Source organism: Bombus terrestris, chromosome 3 (assembly GCF_910591885.1).
Source record: "Bombus terrestris chromosome 3, iyBomTerr1.2, whole genome shotgun sequence".
NCBI classification, from domain to species: Eukaryota; Metazoa; Arthropoda; class Insecta; order Hymenoptera; family Apidae; genus Bombus; species Bombus terrestris.
In genome coordinates, this window is record NC_063271.1 from 18,183,577 (window position 1) to 18,201,759 (window position 18,183).

General features: G+C 43.4%; 1 protein-coding gene and 1 long non-coding RNA gene across 10 annotated transcripts in view; one reads left to right on the top strand and one right to left on the bottom strand.

The window, feature by feature from the left end:
- Positions 1 to 7,404: 7,404 nt before the first annotated feature.
- On the bottom strand, positions 7,405 to 10,009 carry LOC125384713. The gene is made up of 2 exons (XR_007223420.1): positions 9,131 to 10,009; positions 7,405 to 9,053 (listed from the first exon to the last, which is right to left on the bottom strand). It is a non-coding gene; the product is annotated as an uncharacterized LOC125384713 (long non-coding RNA).
- LOC100651941 (protein tramtrack, beta isoform) overlaps positions 7,969 to 18,183 on the top strand; it is a 45,301-nt gene continuing 35,086 nt past the window's right edge. For 5 of the 9 annotated variants that reach the window (XM_048404354.1, XM_048404356.1, XM_048404355.1 and 2 more), the window contains exon 1: positions 10,073 to 10,384. The gene's annotated coding sequence lies outside the window, so the exon portion shown is untranslated. Of the gene's footprint in view, positions 8,814 to 10,072; positions 10,385 to 11,306; positions 11,578 to 15,825; positions 16,109 to 18,183 lie in introns of those variants that run through there. The other 4 variants (XM_048404348.1, XM_048404352.1, XM_048404349.1 and 1 more) reach the window with 4 other exon arrangements.

Here is an 18,183-nt window from a genome sequence, read left to right on the forward strand (position 1 = left end):
TGGACGAATTTAGCGTGGTGAAGTCCCACTCGTTCAAATATTTTGAGCCCCTGACTCGAGATATTCTCTCGGTTGGTGGATTGCGAAATACGCAGCTCGGACGGTGTCGGACGATGTACGAGGACGAAAGTAGGTAGGTAGGTAGGTAGGTGGGCAGACGGAAGTCAGTTTAACGGTATCACCTGAGAGTTCAGTCAGGCTTCGATCCTTACGCGTGGAACGGGGTTTCACGAAATTCGTAGTTTCCTCGTGGCGTATTTCTTCTTCGCAGCGCTCAACATATTTTTTTACGATCCGTACGCCCACCTGCGAGAACAGTTCGATGAAGGAACGGGGAATTTTCGAGCTGTTCCGAGGACTACCACTGTAACTGCTTTGGTCGTTAGACGCCTACTATTGCATCGAACTTAGAAAAGAGCATCGGATGCATTCCTTCTTCTCTTTCAAGGGCTAGTCGTGTTATTCTTTTTATGGCGATGTTTAGGTGGACGTGATCAGAATTTACGAGTTTGTCGTGCATTTTAATCTTATTTTATCTTCTATTGGCATTAGATGAAAAAATGAAGAAAATTCGAAATAAATTATCTAAACAGCACAACTTTTATATTATAGGAGTGAACATTTCTAATTTGGTATTATTTATATCATAAAATTTTTAGCCAATAAACTTACCTTGCGAGAAATTGAGTATCTTCGTATTTCCTTTCTATTAATCTTTTCTTTTTTCTCCTTCGTGACCTTTAGATTCAACGAATCGAATTTAAAAATTTTGCCTAGACGCAATTAAATCAGTATATACAAATTATCGCGGAATTCAACCGAATGATAGGGCGAAACGAGGTTTACTTAGGAATGGTTCCTAGTTCTTTCGTTTATACGGGGTTGTTGAGGAACTGTGATCGCCGGGAACCAGGGCATTGACCCTCACTGCCACGCCACTCCCACACCGCATTACGTCAGGCTACGTCCACTGCATCCTGCTCATCTTCTCGACGTTTTATGAGGGCTTTGCTACCCGCGAGTATTCACGGAGCGGGGTTGCGGTTCGCGTAATCCTTCCGTGTTCTCTGAACTTATCAATTCTAAGAAAGAAAGAAGAAAACAAAGTTTGAAACTCGAGCAAATAGAAGAGACGTTAGGTTGATTAGAACGTTCCTCGGAACAGTTACCATTCTTGTTCTTGGCTCGCTGAACCGAGGAAGTCAAACAGCACCAGATACAGGAGAACAAGATGTGCATGTGTTTAGTAGAGGCAATGCCCTTCTTTAAGGGCGATGATATAAGATAAAATGATATGTTCTTTATCGCATACGACAGTAGCTATGGAATACAGAAAAACAATATCGATATATTTGATTTGGGCACGTGTATACGCACACAAACATACGTCCAGGGACCCGTACGAATACATTAACTTTAGAATAGTACCGCGTACCATGATCACCTTCGACTTTGGTCCTGTGGAGAAAGTATCCGAATAATCACGGGGACTCCCTAAACGTCGTCTCAAAATGATCATACATGCCGTAGCTAGTCAAGTTGCTTGGTGGACCAAAGGGAGCCGCTGGTACTGGTGATGGTGCTGCTACAGCAACAACCTGTTGCAACCACCCCGACACGCCATAGCCAGCGGGAGACGTCCAACTGGTCCGGAGCAAACTAAGAAACTACATAACCATTGGCAGCCGAGTTTCTCGTTTACTCCGGTGAACTTGCGCCATTTAAGACTAATACGCTATCGTTTTCAATATTCACTGTATCTAGTAATACAAATTATCGATCCTATTGTTATAATAATAATTTTAATATTTCTTAAAACACACGAACCGCAAACGATGAAAATTAAAAAATAATATGTACAATATGAAGTATTTTGCTGAGAAATAATTCTTTGTTTTAATAAAAAGTCGATAATGTATAGCAACGGGGAAACAGGTGTATAGATATCGCTGTTAGGTTAAAGTATCTTTAGTAATCCTGTATCGATTGGATTTAGATCTTCCTGAATCGAATTGAAATTGGCTTTGCTACCTGTCTATCTACTTTACCTGCGGCCTTTTAGGGTACCGAGAGAGATACGAAATAAAAGAGAATGAGAGAAACAGAGAGGCAAGAACGAACAAAGGGCGTATTCACGCGTCAAAAGTCACCACAGCGTGACGATAGGGTGGTCCATGCAGAGACCTGTAGGACCTACTTTGGTATTTCTGCGGCATAGCACTTGTCGCACATTTATTCCTCTCGCTTTACGAGCTTCGCTGTGCATCTACGTGACTGGTTATCCCGCGACCAACTTTGAAAAATGTTAAGACTTCCAGGCTCAAGTGGAAATTTATTCGAACGATCAACAGAAAGATAATATAATGTAATATATGTATTTTTCATTTATATGCTGTTTGCTCTTGGTTTATCGAACAGTATGTAAATTCTTTACCAAAAAAGGTATTTAAGTTATACGAGATAGTATAGTGAGAAGTCGAAAAGATAGGGCTGAAAAGAAACGAGAGAAAAGTCAGTTCTTTAGTAGGTCAACGGCGATGTTGTTCCTTCCCTTCGGAGATTACGTCATCGCGCCTCCCAACTCGCGCCCGCTCAGCCAACACTGCACGTATCGCGCTAGTTGGTGTATGTGAAGATATGTCATACATGTGTACTAGCTCTGTTCCTACGTGTGTACTTGACCACCCACCCGTCCACCCACTTAGAGAACTATGGCTATGTTTTAACATACCAGGTGTCAGTCACGTTTGAATTTAAACTCGAGTCGTACAAAATACAAATATGGACCACTTTTATGACATTAAACATTTTTCGGAACTATCTTTTATCTTTTATCTCTAATTGAAAGATCATTCGAATTTTTCGACGGTTTTAATAATGAAAGAGATATAATTTCCGTACTCAGGTATACATACATAACTATTGGGAGCGATGTAGCCAGTGGTAAATTTACCACTCACTTTCAGAACAGCACTATTCTGAATATTGAGCGCGAGATCGATGTGCCACGAGGGTTTACGTTTCTATGCGTAAGACTGGTGAAAAGGAAGAACAGGGAAGAACGGTGGGAGAGGTATGCGGGTCGGGGTCGAGTCATGCATATCGATGACGACTTGTATGAATTTTTCATAGTCTTTTACAATTTGAAAAGCTGTTTGGCCTGAGTTTATGGTTCTATAAACCCAGTGACCCCGGCGGTGGATCTGCTTCACGATCTTTGTACCGATGCCGTCTCATCGTGCTTCGAACTAACTGTTTACGGTCCGTTCGACTGGTTCCAAATGGTCGAGTCGGAGGAAGATTCCGCGATCAACGAGAGGATTCGTGGCGTGCACTTCCTCCTCTCCTTTCTCGATATAGGTGCATAGCAATTCACCATTGATACTGGCTGATAGACAAAAAAAAATACGTTCCTTCGTGTAGAGTAACACGTCGCAGCAATGGAAAGAAAACAGAAAGGAAAATGAAAGGAGATGGTGACGGTTAGTACCTACAGTGGGACGGGGGAGGGTGAATGGTGGGGGTAAGGGAAAGAAGGTTGGGGTGCAAGAAGAGTTGGAAGGAAAGAGACGAGCGAGGAGTGAAAGATATTGGTAATCGAGGAATCCGGGAACCCAGAACCGTTCGAACGGTTGGCTGCCGCAGACGCAAGGTCGTTGTCCTTGGGGGATCAACGACCCCTCGATGAGGGATGGCGTGGTGGGGATATATATACACCTCCCCATCCATGACGCCGCCGTCTGGGTATAAGGGCGCCTCCAGGTTGGGTTAGACCTAGGGTTAGATTTAGAAGTCAGGAATAGGGATGCGGATAGTCACGTAGGTGCATAGGCAGATAGCTGAGTGGAGGGGGCGGAGGGAGACAGAGAGAAGGGAACAGGCAGAGGGAAAAAAGCTGAAAGGCAGCCCGGGGATAGAAAGTGTATGTTGGGTGGTAAGGCAGGAGGGCGCTGTGAGAGAGGTACAGGGATAGTCGCGTTGCGACGACAGGTTCGTAACCAAAAATACGGCACATAGGACCAGGAGGTTCGATCGTAGGGGTAGAAAGTTTTATCTTTCGGTCGGAGAGTGTCGTAACCACCTGTTGGGATGGTGATTCCGCTCGAAAGCCATTGGAAATATTTTACTAGCCCTTTATTTTCGACATCGAATTAATCTCGAATATCCTGCGGCTTCGTTGTGCCCTGATAGCGCACCTTTGAGTTTCTCGAGCGACAGAAAGTGAAAAATGCATATACATTATACATATATATATATATATTATACATATACATTATACATATATATATATATATAGAGAGAGAGAGACAGAGAGAGAGAGAGAGAGAGAGAGAGAGAGAGAGAGAGATGCGAACAGTAACATAAAGAAGGGAAGGAAACGTGTTTTCGAACAATTGTCAAGGATGCTTAAATTTTTCTACGTTTTACTTTTCATTCTTCTAGAAGAAGTTTTATAATTGCATCCCAGTGATCGGAGTAAATCATGGCATCGACAGATATTCTACTTATTCCTGGCCACTTATTTCGATCTTTCGCTTTTACGTTTTCTTCCCGAGGCGACTGAACAGGAAGTGTTTCTTGCGAGGTACCTGTCGCCGGAAGGACCCGAACTCGAGGTGTCACGGTCCGTAAGGGCCGTGAGAGTGCAGGACGATAGGTGGATCCTTTCTGGACACAGCAGAACAGAGCAGGGCAGGCGAGGCCAGGGAGCAATGTCCCTTCGAGTCATCCCCTTCCTAACGTATATGTAAGGTATGCACGCCGTTACTCGCCTCCACGGTTACTGACTCTTTTTATCGAACGACAGACTTTTTTACGATTCCTTTCTAACTTCCCCTTTTGAAACGTTAACCCCCTTCGCCATGTCTGTCTGTGATTTCTCTTTTTCTTTTTTTCTTCTTTTTTTCTGGAAAAGCTAGCTATCAATTTCTATTCAACGTTATATGTTCAAGAACAAAGTATAATCGTTCGAGGCAAGAATCGGAGAACGATGGTACCGTTATTTATTAGTTACAGTTTAAGTATTCTACTTACTAATCGCGCAATTTTCACGAGAATTCAAGCAAAATGGAATAAAACACCGTCTAAAATGAATGGAAGGAACGACAGCCTGACCGTTTCCTTCTGCTCGTGGTTTCTTGGAATATCCTTTGTGGTCGGCAATGGATAAGGATATCTGCTTTGAACTCTGAACAACTGTCCGTCCGGCCGAGTCATGCTTCTCCAGGAAACTCGATGAAATCTCATCAGCGTATCAGCAGTATCTCGCCCTTTCTATTTGCGTTGACCTCAAAAACTCTAACGTTGACCTTAGAAGGGCCTCTCCTCAATCAGCACGGGGAACCACTGTACTTTCCAGAGCAAATAGGAAAAATATCGTTTACGCCTCTTAGGGTGTAGCTGGCATGATAAGATAGTCACTGCTGTCACAGCGCATACATGTATACATGATATTAAGGAAGGAGATAGAGGAAGAGGCATGGTTTAGATCTCTGTTTTATATCTATCACATCATTTTTTTACGCTATTGCTATTTTCGTTATATTTCCAAAACATCGATTCGATATTCGACAAATAAATAGAGATCGTACACTCGATCGGTATCCTCGGAGATCGTATGACATTATCGAATGACGAAATAAAAAGGAACGGGGGACGCCCTATATTCAACATCTCTGTCTGTCTTTCCTTCTCTTCAATGGTCCTAATTAGGTACATACAGTGTACACACAAGACTGTATTGCGACATACCAGTACCGTTCCAACTGGAAACCATATGCGACGGGGGGTTAAGTGTCGTCTTAACCTCCTTTCAGTGTTTGAATTCCTAAATCGACACCGATATCTATGTAAAAATTAGCTTTCCGTGTTTTTTATTTTCTCGGGTCTGATTTGCTGTTTATGTTAGATTTCTAATGGGTATATTATCTTATTTACTTTCATTATTCCATAAAATTAATAACATAGTAAGATACAACCATACACCAACTGACTACATTGTTAATTCAACAAGGTTGAGTAGTTGTATGTGAAAACGTTCTACTTTCCATTTTACCATAAATCACAATATTTTTTTCGTTTTAGAGTTACTAGAAAGTGTGGCAACCGCGATACTATCATACCGTAACCTGTCACCCTTGACCATGTGATTAGCTATACTCCACCTTCGGCACTAAGAAGTACATGTATGTAAATCATAATGTAAATTCACATATGGTTGTCTCATCATAAATATCCGAACTGAACATATGTCTAATTTTGGTGTTCAGAAACGTACGAAGATATGAATACTGTGATTGACAATTCTAGCCTTCCACGAATGTATCTTGTAAATTTCCATATGCATATCATTAACCCAAAAGTAATTAATTTTCCACCTTCCTAACGGAGTTGTTTATTAGAATAGAGTTGTTTATTAGGATATTACATATGCAAGCATACAACTGAATTATTAATTAAATAATATTACAATATGTACAATTTATATTATATCGCATATTTTTTTGTAGGTTTCGTTTTATTTCTGTTTTACATTCCGACAATTTTCTTGGCGTTAAATATACCTAAATGTAGCATAGAGTATAATTGAGATCTGCAGGAATTGAGAGCACATCCCTGATCTTAATTATAACATTGTGGTCATGGTGGTGGCGGACAGAGAACCGCGCAAGTGGCTTTTCGAGTATGAAAGGATCGTTGTGCTATACATCTAACGGGCAGCCACGAGCCTTAAAGGCGAGGCAAGGGCTTGGCTTTAGCTAAGAAGTCGGTTGGCCATCGAACGACGTTGCTAGTCGTTTCTCAACCCTTTCGTGGTTACGTCACGTTAAAAAAGCTATTTGGGGTCAACACCCCGCTACAGCGACACGTGTAGTACTCCTCGACTCTGTCTCTCCGCGTCCTCCCTCGACCCTCTCCGCCGTCCTCTTTTCCCTGGTATATGAAGGCAACCGTCTCCTCTCTGCCTACTCCTCGCGATTCCCGACGCCATTGCTGCCACCTCCTCCGATAGTATCCCTTCTACTCGACTTAGTTTCCACTGGATTTCTAAGTTCCCTAGATACTAGCTGAGCCTGTGTTCTAGCCGCGCACGAAGGAACGACGTTCCACAGGCACTTTACTGGCCGAATCGTCGCGGCTATCAACGGACAGACAGTTCAAGGCTGTCAAAAGATCAAGAGACTACGGTCGACACCCTGTTTATTCATGAGTTACGTTATGATGGTATTAATTTAGGGATCGTAAAAGAAAAATAGCACGGTAGTGTGTTATATGAAAAAGATGTTTGGAGAATTGCGCGAAATCACGTAGATACACTCCTGCCGCTATAAATTAGGAAAAACCAAGATTTCTGATAAGATAAGGTATATCGGATCAGAATAGCTTGTAAGAAAAAACAGTTACTGATAGATATTATTTGTATGTTGGTATTTGTTTCAAAAGATAACCAAAATCGATCGCACATATCAAGGAAGAAATTTGCTTTGGTACATATATACTTGTACATATATACTTATATGTATATATGTATTGTAAAGGAATACAGTATGATGAAGCATAGCTGGGAAGCCATGAGATTAGAATGGACTAATACGCAGCCCCAAGCGATACAGCCCTGGCCGTGGGCGCGCTAGCAGTAGGAGAGCCAACCAAGTTTCTCTAAAACCGCGTCGACGTAGTAGAATTAGCACGCTGGTCTTGCTAGAGCGAAACCAAGGACACTAGAGGAATACAGCAGAGAGGAAGTAACAGCAGCAACAGCGGTGGAGTGGCCTACGGTGGTGGTTACAGTGGCGGTAGCGGTGGCGGCAACTAGCAGAGGAATCGAATCATCGTGTGGCGGCGTCAGCGGCGGTAGCGAGTAGAGTCAAATCATCGTGGCGCGGCGTCGACGACGAACGACGACGACAGCGGCAGCGGCGGTGGCGGCGGCGGCGGCGGCAGTGTCGGCGGTGGTGGTGATGGTGGTGGTGGCGGCGGTGACGGCGGTGATAGCTCCCCTTTACCCCGACCCACGTTGTCTACGTGTATGTCTCTACCTCTTTACCCCGTCACCGCTGGTACCGTCCCCGCCGTACCTACCGCCCCCACCTCAGCTCCGCCACCGACAGACGATCCCTCCGTTCCCGCGTGCTCTGTTCTCCCCTGCCCGACTCTGAGACTCTCCGGAGCTTCCCCTTCCAGCGACTTTTTTTGTCCGTATACGCCTCGTCCATCGCGACAAGGCAGCTTCAAGCCTTTTTATCAGTCGACCGAAAAGATCCGTGGGGATCCTTCCGCGGCAGCGCCCCGCGTATCGCTTCCAGCCAACCCTCGTGTGTTGGAAACGCGTTACCTCGTGATATACGATACGTACATGTATTTTTCGTTTAAAGTACCAACCGAATTTTCATCGTTCATATTTTACTTCACTTTCTGCACTCGACATTACGTTTAAGGGAGTACAAAGTAAAAGCGCGGGAAACAATCAGTGACTTGGATCTTTCGTCGTTTTAAATCGATCGTATCGATAAAGATAGTGAACATCGTATAATAAAAGCTTCCGATAATGAAGTCGTTTCGACACTATTGTAATGGTGTAGAATACGCGTGTCGGGGTAAACGTGTCAAGGTGCCGTCAGCGTAGCGCAACGATTCCGGTGACGACACGCAACCAACACACATTGATTCAACGAGGAAATCAGACGAAGGTGCATTTATTTCCATAGCAACGTGACGACACTCGGATTCTTGTCCACGGATACGCAACAAGCCTCGAGGTACGAAGCGGAAGCTGAACCAGCGACAAACTACTACCAGGATACGCAAATGTGGTTGGTACTTGTACATTTGCAGCTCAGAAGTTGAGAAACAGCCTCGTGGCGGAGAGCGTTTGTCTCTTTCTATCATTCACTACTACTTGGCGAGTCTGTACAGAAAAAAGTGCGCAGACGCAAATCGTGGTTGCGTGTGTAACTCGCAACGCATCTCCTCCACAGCCGTCTTATTACATTCGTGAGTTTCTTTCCAAGCCCCCTATGCCCAACCCCTGGTATTTTTCTACTCGATCATCCCTGAAACGAAACGTAGTTCTCGATTACGAATCTCTGTTCAACAATTGGATGTATCGTCATCTTTGCCCTTTGCTTACCGTATAGATTTAATCTCTTTTTTCTTTAACATTTAAAATCACATTAACAACAAACGGAAGGAAAAAATAACAGAAGAAAGATGAATGAGATATCACGTTGCAAGTCCGTAACATAATCCGTGTGGCTCTATTTTAAAAACGAACAGAAACTCGGTGCCCCTTTAACCCGCATTTTCCTTTATCAAAATAATACGACAAGCGATAAGCGACTGTCGCAACCGCTGGAACCGCACATGATGTCGTCAATGGGTAACAACTTTGCGAGTAGTTGCACGAGCTCGTGGCGACTTTGCCAGAACGAGTGCGCAGTAACACGACGTAAGAAGTAGCTAGGAGGTAGAGAGGGAGAGGGTGTGTTCGAGAAAGAAGCCCGAGGAACGAGGGCGTATAGGCAAGGGGAGATGGTAGGTTTAAGGAAAGGTAGAGAGAAGGAGAAGTTGGTCACAACCGTGAGAACAAAGGGGCGAAAATAAGTGCCCTTTTTGGAGGGTGATCGAGGGTGAGGAGCAAGAAAGAGGAAGACGAATTGAGAGAGATTGCGTTTGTGTAGGTTTCGTAGAAGATAGAAAGAGAAGACGATGGTTAGTAGGAGAGAGAAAGAAGTCAGGCGATTCGTTCCTTGCGGGCTAAGGAAAGAGTGGGAGAATCGGTGCGAGAGAGATAAAGTGCGAGAAAGAAAGAGAAATTAGAGAAGTGTGAGTGCGAGAGAGGGGAACCGAGAAGGACGAAACGCGCAGGATGAGGCGAGAGGGAGTAGAGGGTGTCGCAGAGCTAGGGAAGGGAGGAGTGCGTGACGAGGAGGGTGAGAAGGTGGGGGATATAAGGAGAGGGTGAAGGGTGTAGTGGGGACTATTGGGTAGGTGGCGGTGGTAGGATTGCGGGAGGTTGTGCGCGGCTCAACTTCGGTGGTTCGGTTGAACGAGGGCGCGCAAACGGGCGGGTGTCGTGAGCGTTGCAAAGCGGTGAAGGGTACCACGAACGGAAAGCACGGTCGTGGCGCTAGGCGGGCGTAGGCGAGGTTCCGTGACGGCCGTTCGGTGGCGCAGCAGGAATTCCCAGCACGGCAGGCACCGGGTTGGTCAGCTACGTGGTGTTCGTGCGCTCTCTCTATCGGTGTGTATATGCGCGATTTGCCCCGAGTCCGCGCCTCGACTTGATGACATGGCGTCCTAGCGCTGCACGGGCGAAGTCGTACGTCCTCGGTGGAGAGGCTCTCACCCCGTCGTCGAATCAGCCGCATCCCAGGATGCCAAGGTAAGTCGACGTGGTGTATAGTGTAAATTTTCAAAAGTACCGTGTATTAAGTAGAATCGTGCTGCTATCGAACTCGGGTGTCATCGGGAAAAACCGGGCGGTGTCGATAAGGTGAAAACGTTCCGTGCACCTCGAGCTCATTTCAACAAACCAGGTAGGGTCGTTGCCATCGTGCCTACCCTATGAATCGATATTACCAGTGCTGAAGAGAGGACGCTTCTTTCTTTCTCACTTTCTTAGCGCTTTCTCCCTTTTTATTTGTGCATCTATCTTTTGCTTTTTGCCTCTCGTTTTATTCGCCCCTCGTTCCCTTCATTTCACAATTCGTGTCGTGTGTTCTTCGTTATCGTTGTTGCTGTCTTCGTCGTCGTCATCACCATCACTACTATCACCCTCACTATCGTTGTCATCATCATCATTATTGTCGTCGTCGTCATCGTCATCGTCATTCCAGTTGCTGTGTGGTGTACTTTGAATCAAAAGTGTTTGCCAGTGCTTCATATGTTTATACGCTCACGTTTATGTGTGTGAACGTGCGCGCCACGGTGCGATATTGTGTATGTACACGTAGGAAGGGTTAACGCAGTAAGAGGAACAGAGAAAGGAAACGTTCACGGGGTAAAAAGAAAGAGGTTAGTTTCGCAATTTCTCGGAAAAACATGGAAAAAAGTGAAGTACGCATAAGGAGGAGGATACTACGTGGCTTATCGACGCATCGACGACAGCGTGCCTCTCGACGTGGATTTTCGCTTGGCGAGAGAGGGTTGCGTAAATCTTCTCTCCCTTCTCCTTCCCTCGTCTCTTGGAATCACTCTGTCTTCCTCGTGCACTTTGTCTCTCTCTCTCTTTTCCCCCTCTCTGTCTTTTTTATTCTCTCGAACGTGTGTCGCGGTCGGACATGGCGCTGCCCATAGGCGCCGATACGCCCCGGGGTGTCGAGGCTGACTCGACTCGAGTCGAGTCGTTCGTTCGTCCATCCGCCGGCCATCCTCCCCCTTGTTGTGTTCATTCAGCTGCTTGTTCCCTAGCTCCAGTAATACCTTTGCAGTTGCTTCCCTCATGAGGGAGCGTCATTGTTACTGTCGTTCGTGTTCACTTCCTCTTAGTGATTTTCCCCCGTCTATATCGTATTTTCTCATTTGACTAATATAGCCTTCGGTTTAGATTGCAATCGTTACTACATACCATAACAGGTGAGTTGTGTACACATACCTTACTCGTCTCCGCAAACGCGCGAGATCGGATCAGTGCCACAGCCTCGAGTTCGAGCACGTGTCAGAATGTGCCTTTCGGTCGGCAGTCGACAGTGTCACCACCCGTGCGTTAATTAATCTCTCCGTTCCTATATTGTGGTGAAAAATTATGTAACTTGTGCTACATCGGGGTGTATAAAAAAAATAGAAAGGAGTAAGAAAACGGTATTCGGTTGTGCAAATTGTTCGTAATCGATAAAAGAAGGCCTTGCGATTAAGTAAGTTTGTGGACGAAAGTGGAGTAGATGGTGACATACACGTATATCAGCGTATTACAGGTGCATTGTGCATAATTGTGATGTATTTATAACCTATGCTTCCACTTGCAGTTTTGCGATTCGCTTCGATATCTTTTTATCGTCTTCGTTAAATGTTGTGTGAAATATCATCAGAATTATTTAAAAAATCCATGAAGGCATTTACTTTTTGAGGTGAATTTTATTTCCGTGTCTTCAACTTTGTGGGTGATCCAAAATTTTATCCAACTATTTGTATTGTTTGGATGTGTTTGCTTCTTTAACAGTGTTTCCCATTTCTTGAAAATCGTCAAATTCATATATATATATATATATATATATCTTTTTTTTGCCGAAAGATTAGAATTGTGAGTACATCGTACAAGAATTCAAAGTGCACATTTACCGTTATTCGTCGAGCCAAGTTATCTCAAACAGGGATTCGTTGTTATCTTTGAGATATAGACATACTTGAACAAAGATTGTACCTAGCTTACAAAATTGTGTTGTATAATTTCTCAACAGCTATCTCTCGTAATACGCATAAAATATATACACTTGTTTCATCATGTAAATTTATAGATGCAATTAACTAACATTCTTTCAAAAGTTACATTTCCGTTACATCTGTATCGCATGATTTTTAAATACACGTGAAAAAATGTCAGGAAAGAAAAAAGCGTTCATCTATTGACCTCCCGCCAAGTGAAATAACCTAACAGCCAACCACGTGGTTGGGACACGTGGTGTCTCCACTGGTCTATATTATTCCATTTTGGATAGTGTTTTAGTTTTTTATCTGTTGGTTTTACATGTATTACATTAATGTCAAAGTTATACGCCTATAAAATATAATTTAAAAAACAAATGTTTTAAATCATTTTCTATCGAGACAAATGTTGCAAATACCTGTATTGTTCATGCGTTATTTAAATGCGATACTGTCTACTTATTTGTTTACTATCAGGTAAAGAATTATGTATATTGACAGCATTTTGCGATTGAATATTGTTTAGCATCTGATAGTGAATTGACTATCTAATACCTAGTTTATTCGAGGAAGTGAGGAAACGTATACATTTTTGTCGACATTTATTTCCATAATATTGTGTCTGAAAACTACATTGTGAATCACGGAAACGTTTGAAAAAAATGATATAACCTGCACATAAGCGACAAGTGTTAGCTTGTGCACTGAAGCTCAACATATTCGTACCCACGTGTGTTTCGATGAGAACTTACATGGAACTTCCTGCGGGTTCCTGATTAAAGTAGCGTGACGATTTTATCATGGTACCCGCGAGGGGTTGAAGCGTCGATTAAAGTGGTGATGATGGTGGCCGTTCGCATGTTATAGGGAGAGTTATACTAAATAACTGTATACCCTAGAGAGTATCTTTTGTGATGTTAATAATTTGTTAATTTACTAAAGTGACTAGTATCATTTGTTAACTCAGAATGAATCGATAAGTGCTATATATTGACCTTCCTTTATTCAAATTTCCCGCACATCTAGATGTTGGTCGATAATATAGATTACTACCATTGCGATTCACTATCTATTCTGTTAGAGGGTTATGTCAGCAGGTTATTCGAAAAAAGACGATTGAGTAAGGAACTTTTTTGCCAATAGAGGAACATTTTTGACATTTGGTTAATCAAAAAATATATTTTGTGCTTGTACGTTTTCAATCATGTGAAATATTTTTCTGGCGAACAAATTTGAGAAACGGTGGTAACTTGTTAATTGTTGTTACGATAGAACACGTAGAAAACTTTGTAGAAAACGTGTTTCACATTACGTTTTGTATTTTTTAGATTGTCGATAACGTTAAGATGAAGTAAGTTTTAAATTACTTTAGTATAAGATAGTATGAATTACCAATTTCTATTTTATGTGCAAAAAAACGTGTATACGATCTTCGTGCGCCTGCGCATTCGTGTAACGGTGATGACTGTGCAACGTGCTGCCTCTCCCTGTACTCCCCATCCGTTGTTCCTTTTATTACGTGTGTGGATTACGACTGCGTGGTCGTCAGGATATATCCATTACAAGAATGTCGAGCTCTGACAGCAGTTTGCATTTTTGCCAACTGGTTGCAGTTTCGATTCTCATGCAGATATAGTATGACATATTTGTGTTTTCGTTAATTGCTCAAGAACCCTAAATCTTTCTGGAAAACAATAGTGATGTTACTTTTTCAGCGACACTAGGATAGTATATTTCAAACGGATACTTCTTGAACTATATTATTCCATTTCTCGGCTGATCAGCAGAAAAGGTCGACTAATAGTAAATATATGAAGAGATACAAAGGATTTAACTTTATATGTTAATCATTATAATGTGGTGACATACATTCTAGCTATATAATCTTCTCAATAGTGACGAATACTTCACCCTGTTCGCATTCTATTGTTGCATATTACATGTCACGTTGTTTATAAGGGGTCAGTTACTTTGATAATGCTCCGCAATAATAGATTCCGAGAGTAACGTTTCGAAGTATGTATTTATTTTCCGCTGGTCGTTCTTTTGTCTGAATCTCCTTTATCCTTGGAATGATTCACCGGGGATGGTGTGTCAACAACAGGCCAGTCGGTCTAAACTGGACGTCGTAGAGCAAGAATCGGGTATACCTGCACCTGTTTTCATAACACCATGCAACTATATCGCGAAATGGTTGTTCAGCTTCGCGCCCTAGTTACACCTGCTAGTATCGTGGTTGTACGTAATACAGTAATACGTTTGCACGACACTGTACGTCAACCGAGGTTGCCACGTTTCTCGTGACTGCGTGCTTGAAAAACTGAGGTCGCATTGAATAACGAGTTACAAGCAAATTATTAGTCAGTCCTTTAACAGCGCCGTAGTTGATCTAATCGAACAATTTTTTTCTTTTTCATGCTAGCTCAGTTTCCACTGAAACTATGTTATTCGCGAACTAAACAATATTATATACCGACCTTATCTGCTCTCGATCTTATTAAAATAAAAAATATAATAATAAAGCAAATTATAAATTGAAGTTAATAAGCTAGTAGTAATCGAAGTTATTAATTACAATTATTTACAACTATAATTGCTGCAGTACCATTTATTAATAGCATCGTTACGACATAGTAGTATCCGTGGAAATAATACATCTGAAAATCGTAATTGTTAACGGTCGAACTGCAGAAGGTTATTTTACAGCGCGGAATATTATCCTTTGGAATGAAGTTGATTTTTTATAGGATACTAGGGAAAAAAATTTAGTGAAAAAAGAGGGGTGACCGCCGCAGCAATGCGCATCGAGGGGCGATCATGTTTAACGGAGGGTCGGCAACGGTGCATAGATTTAATCGCTCTATGGGAACGGAACGTTGCGTAGGAAATCGCTGAAAAGCCACGCAGCTCGCTACAGGGTCGACCACTTTTATGTATAAACTCCAAAAAAAAAAAAAAAAAAATTAACATAATATGTCCGTTAAATACAAGTCAAAATGAATAACCAAAATATTCGTAAAATATTTAATATCGTTGTTGAAAATTGCGTCGAGGTTTGACTTGACCACCTTTTTCTAAGTAATGTCCTTGTGGTTGTTCTCCACTATCGGTCGTAAATTTTTATTTTTCCTGTCGTAAACTGTCGTTATTCTGCATCGAGCCATAATGTTTATACAGCTATTCGCAGGAACCTTTGAGCATGTAGAGGATGATGTTTAGGAAAGTTTTGAGAATCGAGAACGTTCGACTGTGAAAAAATGTAGGGTGGACGCCAATGCGCGCAGCGAGGTCGACCGTCGTTGTCGGCGGAAGGGTGGTGGTCGTGAGGGCGAGGAGCGTCAGAGAGGGGTGGGTACGAGGTTGAGGAGGTGTAGGAGGGCGCGATGGCGGGTAGGAGGAGTAGGGTGCAGGCTAACAGAAAGAAAGATGGCCGACCTGTCTGTGAGTGCATGCGTGAGTGCGTGAGAGTGGCTCAGACTAGTCTGTGTAAGTTGAATCTGTGTTTGTGGTGGTCACATGTCTGAGAGGGGCAAAAGAGCAAGCTCTTCAGAGATGAGATTCAACGTCTCGGAATCCTGTGACGGAGTACACGATATTCTTTTAGGGTTGACGATGCTTTTCGACGTCTCGAAAAACGGTTGAAACTCGTTAAATTTCAATTGTTCGGGGAACACGATGTCAACACGAAAACCTCTCTTACGGTTACTAATGTGTGTGTGGTTAGACATTTCGGGCGACATCAGTGGTAAGTTTTCGAATTAAACCTATGCTTTCGAAACCTTTGAACTCCTAATTATGTAAATAAGACCGCATTATTCATTGAATGTCTTGAATTTATGCATGCATATTTCTCGTATATACACAGTAGTAGTAACCACCAATTATTTTCGCTACAAGCGGGGCGAATCTTTTCGAATATGCGATAAAAAGCTTGATGTGATTTTCCATTCGTATGGCGAAACAAATCCAAAAACGCCGTATATTCCGGTGTTGTGCGTGGTGTCGGTTTGTTGGCGAATGAACGAACGAATCAGAAATGTTGCGAGTATTTCTCCACGAAGGCTCTAAAATGTGGGACACGTTCTTCAGTAGCCAATCCCTCTTCCCCTTTGCCGCAAAATTCTCCGTTAACTTCGTACCTGGTGCTTCCACTACAACCTAACGGAATGAGCTGTACCTGTGCCTCGATGCCGACAAACTATCACGCGTATACGCGTGCCTCATGCACGCCTTCATACATTTTGCCACACACATACGCAGCCACGGTGTGCTCGGGAATGTGTGAACTGTGAGCGCGTTCATCGTTCCAAGCACATCCTGGCACTCCCCCAGTGGGAGGAGGTGCGACAAGGGACAGATATCCGAGTGTGCACGCTTGCCTCACTCGATTTGAAACACTCCCGAATTATATCACCACCACGCGAGGAAAATCTCGTCAGAAAGGTTACCCCAAATCGCTCTCTCTTTGCCCCCTCTTTCCTTCTCTTACCCTCCCTTTTCATCTCTGTCTCAAACGGCTGTGCTGAGACTCTCGATTTGCTTCGAGCGTTTATTTCGTCGCTGGAGATATTGATTATTGTAAGCCCAACCTCGTCGCTCGCTTCAATTTTCTCTCAGTTTTCCATTATCGATGGTAAGGAAGATGTGCCAAGAAACATCCCGCTTATCTTTTTTTACGGTATGATCCTGCAGAATTTCGAATCGATTACCAACGTTCCCTTGTCAAACAGAATTTGAATCTTTTCCACGTTGACCTATCTATTTAACCGCTTATCTAGCCATTTCACTTCTTCGTTGCACACTCGGTTGGCTTCGACCTCGATCCACCATTAAAATTCGGTCGATCGATGAAGCAACCCTTATTCTAGACCGAGTAGCGCCTCCGGATGTCCCTATTTGCTTCCTTTTTTCTCTCTCATAATCTGTATTTCCTTCTGCTCTGTTTCGTGACGCTTTCTTAACCGTACTTACAAATACGAGAAAATTTGAAGTGTAAAAGAGTCGGTTCGCAATGAAAACTCGACAGTGTGGCAATTGCGAGGACGGCCCTCGAGAATCGGTTCAAAGTGGCGGGGAGTGTCGTTATTACAACCGTGGTTGGTTTCACGTGGGACCGAGAAAAACGGAAAAATATTTGCTGGCGCAACGACGGTGCACAGCGTGACCGGCCGCAGAATTCCTTGCAGAAACGATTTTGTCGACTGACACGTACATCCTTGAGCGATGACTCAGCGGAATGTTCTCTCTATCGATACGTATCTCTCGGCTGAATCGCAGTAAGAATAATCCTAGGATAAAAACTATCGTCTTTAAACGCTATTAATGGATCCCAGAATGCCTAGTAGAGAACACAGCCACACTACGTCCGGCTCTTAGGCGTGCATGCGACGTGTGTACTGTACATATACCCGTATCCTCTATACGCGGAAGCGTCGAAACAGTAAAAGGTAGGAGGCACAGGCCAGCCAACAAGGGGAGGGCACGTAAGCAGAAGAACAAAAAGAGAAAGAGAGACGTGAGAAGACGGAGGAAGAGAGAAAGAATGAGAATGATGTACGAGGGAGGAAAAGAGTCGGAGAAACGAAGAAAGAGATAGGGAGGACGAGCGAGGATTTCAGGCTCTCGAAACGCAGCGGTATTTGCCGCGCTTTGTCGTTCGTTTTGTACCTCGGCGTGACTCTGCCGCTGGTGCTGATTACGCAATGCGTGGCCATGAGAGGAGCGAGTCGCGTACACTCACGTACGAACGCATACATGTATTCTCGCTTTAAGGACGTGTGCGCGTCAGAAACGAGAATGTAGCCCAGCCGTGTGCGTGAC